Genomic DNA, 7,380 nt, shown 5'->3' on the forward strand with positions numbered 1-7,380 from the left:
AAATGCCATGGTCATGAATAGTTAGAATTGTCTGCCTAGGGCCTGCACAAAACTGAGCTAGTAAATATGCAGTCATAGAGAAGGTGCCTTGCCCTCCCCATGGGGAGCTAATGGCACTCAAATGTTGCTGGAAAAGAGGTCATTATCTTCAGTGATGTCTCTGTTCTTCAGTGGATAACTCCACACTCATGCCCATGCACCTGCCTTGGTTAAACCAAGTGGGCTCCAAAGCAAGAACAAAAAACAAATCAAAACCCCACAAAGGTAGGATGGGACTTATGAGATGGTTGGGTTGGTTGGGTGCAAAGAGAATAAGAGAGGGAGGAGGGAGAAGTAGAATCAGAAAGTATCATGTGACCCCTCACCTACCCGCACACCTTCTCCACACTTGAAGGCCTAGCTCATGCAGCTTGCACACCACCTTTGCCTGCTGAGTTCTCCTGGCCCTCACTGCTCCTATGCTATCTCTACACCTGCAGGATCAACTCCAATCAAGCAGCTCTTGCTGCCCCAGACCTAGATCTAGTCATATAGCTTCTGCACCAGCCCAACCTAAGGCAGGCTAGAATCTCACACCAGACACACAACCGAAGAAAGACACCGGCACAGCCAGGGCTCATTGCAACATCAGAAACGTAAGGAAGATCAAGACAGCATGCCCCACTCACAGCCACTGGTGCTACAGACATGTTCTCCAATGAGAATTATCCAGATGGACTCTGAGACACGGTGTTTAAAAGAACAATCAGGAGTGCTACCAAATGATTTCAAGGGGTTTAAAGAAGACACAAAATACCGAAAACAACTTTGTGTATTTTGTCTGTCCACAATGCACTAAAAGTTAAAATCAAGAGTGAAGAGATTACCCAAACATATGGAGATTAAACAACACATTCCTGAATAGGGAATGGGTCAAGGAAGACACTAGAAAATGTTTCTATTTTAAGTTCATTTTTTACTTCTGCATATATGTCTGTGTATACCTATGTGTAGGTTCCAGAAGATGTCATTGGATCCCCTGGACCTGGGTTATAGATGTTGCGAGCCACCTGGTATGATGCTGAGAACTGAACTTGGATCATCTGTGAGAGCAACAAGTACTTCTGACCCCTGACACATCTCTCCAGTCCAGGAAAGATTTTTTTTTTTAATCCTGGAACAAAATGAAAATGAAAGTACCACACAACAATATCTCTGAGACACATCAAACACATCCCTCAGAGGGAAACTTATAATGTTAAACTTCAACATTAAAAAAAAAAAATCAGAGAAAGCACAGAAAATGACTTGATGCCACTCATGGATTTGTAAAAACAGGGCTAGAGTGATGGCTTGGTGATGAAGGCACTTGTTGCTCTTTCAGAGGACCTGGGTTGGATTCTCAGTACCTCCGTGACAGTACACAACCGTCTGTAACTTCGTTTCCAGAGGACCTGATGACCTGGCCTCTGCAGGCACCAGGCACGCATGCAGTGCACATCCATTCACACAGGTCAAACACTCATATGCAGAAAATAAAAATAAACAAATCCTAATAAAAAGAATGTGAAAAACAAGAATAATGAAAACATTTCAAGACATAAAAGTTGAATCTAACAAAGAAATAGAATCACAAAAGAAAACCCAAACTGAAATGAAACTGGAAGTGAAAATTTAGGATGTCAAACAAAAACCTCAGAGGTAAACCTCACCAAAAGGTTACAAGACATGGGAGAGAGAATCCCAGGTAGAAGAAATAGATAAATCAGCCAAAGAAAAATTTAAAAAATCAGGCATAAAGGATCCGGGAAATCTGGGACACTCTAAAAAGACCAAATCTACAAACGAGAGGAAAGAGAAGAAACCCAGATCAAAGACACAGAAAACATTTTTTAACAAAATCATAGAAGAAAATTTCTCCAGCTCAAAGAAGGAGATGCCAGTCAAGGTACAAGAAGGATAGAGGATACAAAATAGACGGGCTGCAGAAATGGCTCGGCCCTTAAAGGCTGGGCTCACAACCGAAATATAAGAATACCAACTAGACAAGACCAAAAAAGGAATTCCCCACCACACATGACATTTAAGGATTGCATGTTGTTGCACTCATTTTTAAATTCTATTTGGCGTTCCTTAAAACCTCTCCCTTCCATCCCCCCAACCCTAGGTAGGAGAGAGAAGGTTAGTGGGGAGAGAGGACCCAGACCTCTTTTCTTCTCCCGGCTGTTCTTTTGGGGGCTACACCAATCTCTCAACAGCAAAAGCAGCCAGCAGTCTCTTCCGAGCCGCTGCACCACCAAGCGTCTCTCTCCATCTGTCTGCTCCAAACCCCCATGCCTTCCATCTCTGGCCTTTCCACATGCCACATCTTCTCTTTCTGGGCTCTCATAGTTATATTCCTCACAGTCCTATAACACATACCTCCCTGTGCTACACGAGGCAGGCCGTTGCCAGCTGGCAAAGACCACCCTGTGCAGGAGGCAATTATCAGCTGTGGACAAACTAAAATCCCACACTTGGCATTAAAACAAAACATATTTACATAACATAAGTGAGTTTTTAAAGAAACCAAAACTTCCATCACAACACGTACAGAACAAAGAAAGGGCATGAAGAGCTGCAGGGGGAAGAGACCAAGTCACATATAAAGGCAGATCCTTAGATTGACACCTGATTTCCGAATGGAGATTTTTAAAGCCACAAGGACCTGGACAGATGGTCTAGAAACTCCAAGAGACCACAGATGCCAGCGCACTCTACTGTACTCAGCAAAATTATCAATCACATTTGATAGAGAAAGAAAAACATTCCATGATAAAAACAAATTTAAGCAGTATCTATCTGTCAATTCAACTTCAGTCTGAAGAGGTTAACTGCACTCAAGAAGACACAAAAAAGAAATAATCCCAGAGTAGTGAATCAAAAGAAGGGGGGACCCTTGTACCATTAAAAAAAACAAAAAAAACAAAAAAAACAGGAATCAAGGAACACTTCTCATTGAAAACTCTCAATATATATGGTCTCGATAGCTAAGTACAAAGACACAGACTAGGGCTAGAGAGATGGCTCAGAGGTTAAGAGCACTGGTTGCTGGCATCCGGACAATGAAGAGTGGACTCATCCCAAGAAACTACTTCTAAAAAATGTCTACAACCCCCTTTACCTAGTAACCTGCTTTCTCCTCTACCTCTGATCAGTAGGTGGAAGGGAGTTAGAAGCATTTAAGAACCCTAAGTAAAGTGTAGGTTTGGTGAAAAATCTAAGCAAAATTACCAGACAAAGATAAAAGATTCAAATTAATAATGAGATGAAGAGAAGGACATAACAACAGATACCAAAGAAATCCAGAGATCATAAGGACATACTTTAAAATGCTGTACTCCACCAAACTGGAAAAGATGAAAAAATGCATGTTTTTTTTTTTTTTGCTTTTTATGTCTTTTTTTATTAATTATTATTTGTTACAATTTCTAAACTTTGTATCCCGGCTGTGGCCCCCTCCCTTGTCTCCTCCCAATCCCATCCTCCCTGCCTCTTCTCCCCCATGCCCCTCCCCTAGTCCACTAACAGGGGAGGACCTCCTCCCCTTCTATCTAACCCTAGCCTATCAGGTCTCATCAGGACTGGCTGCATCATCTTCTTCTGTGGCCTGGCAAGGCTGCACCCCTACAGGGGGAGGTGATCAGAGAGCCAGCCACTGAGTTAATGCCAGTGACAGCCCCTGCTCCCCTTACTACAGAACCCACTTGGATACTGAGTCTATGGGCTACATCTGAGCTGGGGTTTTAGGTCCTCTCCATGCCTTGTCCTTGCTTGTGGTAGAAAGCTCTGCAGGGCCCAAACGGCCCAGTTTTTTGGCTCTGATGAATTTTTTGATGTATATGACTTATCAAAATTAAATCAAGATCAGACAAGTAATTTATTTATTTTGGCTTGTTTTTCTTTTTTTCCTCATTAATTTATTTATTCGAACAAGTAATTTAAACAAACCCATAATTCCTAGTGAAGTAGAAGCACTAATTAAAAAAAAAAATTGTTCAGGGCCAGAAGGATTCAGTATAGAATCGACCAGACTTTGAAAGAAGAATTAATAACAATACTCCTCAAATTATTCCACAAAATAGAAATTGAAGGAACATTGCTTAATTCTTCTTTTTAACAAAGCTATTTTTACTCTGATACCAAACTCACATAAAGACCTGATAGAAGAAAAAGTTATAGATCAATACCCCATGAATACAGATCCAAAAATACTTAATAAAATAATTGCAAAATGAATTCTAGAACACATCAAAAAGATTATCCACAATGACCAAACTGGCTTCATCCTAGAGATGCAGGGATGATTCAACATACATAAATCAATAAATGTAATCAATGACATAAATAAACTAAAAGAAAAACAAACACATGATCACCTCATTAGATTCCTCAAAGACTTGCAAAAAATTTCAACACCCCATTCATGATAAAAAGTTCTGTAGATACTAGAGTTATAAAGAACATATCTCAACATAATAAAAGCTATTTACAGTGAGACCACAGCCAGTATCAGCCTACACCGAAGGAAGCGTAAAGCATTTCTATTAAAACCAGGAACAAGATAAGGCTGTCCACTCTCCCCATACCTATTCACTGCAGTGCAGTGTGTAAGATTGTGCTTTGGTTTTAATTCCAGGTGTAGGGCACGGGCCTGCCTTCAGCTGTCACAGCGCTTAGTTGCTGTTCAGTTAGCAGGCTCTGGCAAGGGCATGGCTTTGCCAGCTACAGATAGTTTCTGCTACTGTGTGACTTTGAAATTCTGGGAACTTTTCAGAGCGTGTATAAACGCCAGAGCCCCAGTAGGCATGGGCAGTGGTTGTTGGTTGTTTGGGGCTGTTGGTTACAGCCTGTTAATAGCCATGGTCAAAGAAGAAACAGAAAGAAATTAGATTCAGGGATTCTCCTAATTTCTCTCTCCTTCCCCATCTACCTTTGTTTCTCTCTATCTAGTGTTGGGAGGGGTAAGACGGGGGGGGGCAAACGGTGGGAAGAAGAACACACAGAGTAGCAAAGACCAGCAACAACATAGTACTTGAAGTCTCAGCTGGAGCAACAAGACAACTAAAGGAGATGAAGGGGATACAAATAGAAAAGGGAGATATTCAAGTATCTTTATTTGAAGATGATATGGTTTTTATACTTACAGACCCTAAAAACTCCACCAGCAATCTTCTGCAGCTTACAAATACTGTCAGCAAAGTAACAGGATACAAAATGAATACACCCAAATCAATAGCCTTCCTATATGCAGATTACAAACAATTGAGAAAGAAATCAGGGAAACAGTGCTTTTCACAATAGCCTAAAAAAAATAAATCTAACCTCAACAAAACAACCCCCCAAAAAACTATGAATAAAAAACAAACCAAAACAAACACACAGTTCCCCACCACCACCTCTAACCAAGCAAATAAAAGATATGTATTATAATAACTTTATGATATTGAAAAAAATTGAAGACGTTAACAAAAGATGTATCTCCCATGTTCATGGATCAATAGGATTAATATAGTGAAAATGGCCATCCTACCAAAAGCAATCTACAGATTCAACCCAATCCCTACCACAATTTCAACATGATTCTTCAACCTTCAACTTTATGATGAATCACAAAGAACCCACCTTAGCTAGAGCAATCCCAAATTAAAAAAAAAAAAAAATGTCCGGAAGTACTACTCTCCCTGATTTCAAGTTGTGTTACGGAGCTATAGTAATAAACTCAGCATGGTGTTGGTATAAAAACAGATATGTTGGTCAGTGGGATTGAACTGAAGACCTAGACCTAAATCCACACATATATAGACACCGAAAATACACATGGAGGAAAAACAGTGTTTTGTGGTCCATTTCAATCCACCTAACTCAAACACCAGGTCAATGCAGATGACAAAAGTTTCCTGTAATCAAGCCACTGCTGATTGGTCAGGGACACAGAAGAGGCTTGGGAGCTGAGCTACAACCCTGAAAGGATCTTGTACAGCATATTTAAAGGATAAAACCATAGAGTGAGGGGAAGCAGGTGGCCTGTAGCATTTTCCAATCATATTTTGACATGAGGAATTGAGCAAGGGTGTTTCCACCAATCAGGGTAGGAGTAGGTCCTTGGACCTGGAAACATGAACTTGTTCGACCCTGCCAGCAAGATGGAAAAGTTGTCCCTGAGATGTCTGGACTCAGACAACTCTTTCCTTTCAAGTGGTCCCTGGGATGTCTGGACTCAGACAACTGTTTCTTTAGGACAGAAGTTGTTCAGCTATTAGAAAGTTCCCAGTTTCCCTAGGGCCTGGGACCTTGAACTTAGTTTCTCCCTATGAGTAAGTGGAGTCTGAAGACGAAATGGTAGTACTTCGAATAAGTTTCTTTGGCTTGTTCCCAACATTCCTCCTGTCTTTATGTACCTGGCCCAAATCTTTGATGTTATGCCTCCTGTCTATTATATAAGGATTGTATTGTGTTTTCAAAACCATAATAAGTTTGATAAGATTAATGCAGTCTTGGATAAAATGCGAAATTAAGTTTTTCATGCAATGGGCATAAAGCATAACCAGTAGGAACAGGACTGACAGCCCATTCAGGCCGGTGATGAGAGCGGTTAGCCATGGGGACTGGCTGCAAAGAGACTCAAACCAGTTTTACTCATTCACATTGTCTCGTTCCCTCTGCAAGAGTTTCTACTTAATTCTGGGGAGAGTGTTCCTAAAAAACCCTGATTGGTTAGTATAGAAATAATAATTTCTTAAAAGCCATATAATAATTTTGTTTAGCATAAAGCAGACTAAGCGTCCTATCATAGTGTACAACTGTTTTAGTTAATGAATCTATAATTTGACGAATCTGGGCCCATTTTTGGTACGTCAATTGGCGTTATAGGTGGACATTTATTTCTTTTGCCAGGGCATTTCAGCCTGTTAGGTGGGACAATGGATGATGTATTCTCCTCTGTAATTACTTCCAGCTAACATTAGGACATTGTTACTGGGGACCAAGAAGGCTGATCGGCTAGTGGAAGGCTGGGCAATGGGGCATTTATCAGAAACATCTGATTAGCTGATCCAGCTGGAAGACAGGTAGCAATCACATCGGCCGGACTGGTTTACGTGAGCTTTCAGGAATTCCAGGGCTCTGGAAGTTTGCAGTCTGCAGGTGATCCCTGTAAGTCTGTCAGCCAAGCGAAAAGCTGCTGAGACACGTAGAGAATAGGGACAGAACTAAAATTTCCTTGTAAATGGGGAAGCTGAAGAATCCCTAGAGCAGAGGAACTGTCCCCTCTCAGGAACAGATGGGTGTAATTATCTAGAGTCCATCTGACCTGTGGCAGGTGGACCCAAGTCATTCTCTGGAGCTTGTAAGAATCTTCCT

This window comes from Meriones unguiculatus, chromosome 1 (genome assembly GCF_030254825.1).
Source record: "Meriones unguiculatus strain TT.TT164.6M chromosome 1, Bangor_MerUng_6.1, whole genome shotgun sequence".
In the NCBI taxonomy this organism is placed as follows: domain Eukaryota; kingdom Metazoa; phylum Chordata; class Mammalia; order Rodentia; family Muridae; genus Meriones; species Meriones unguiculatus.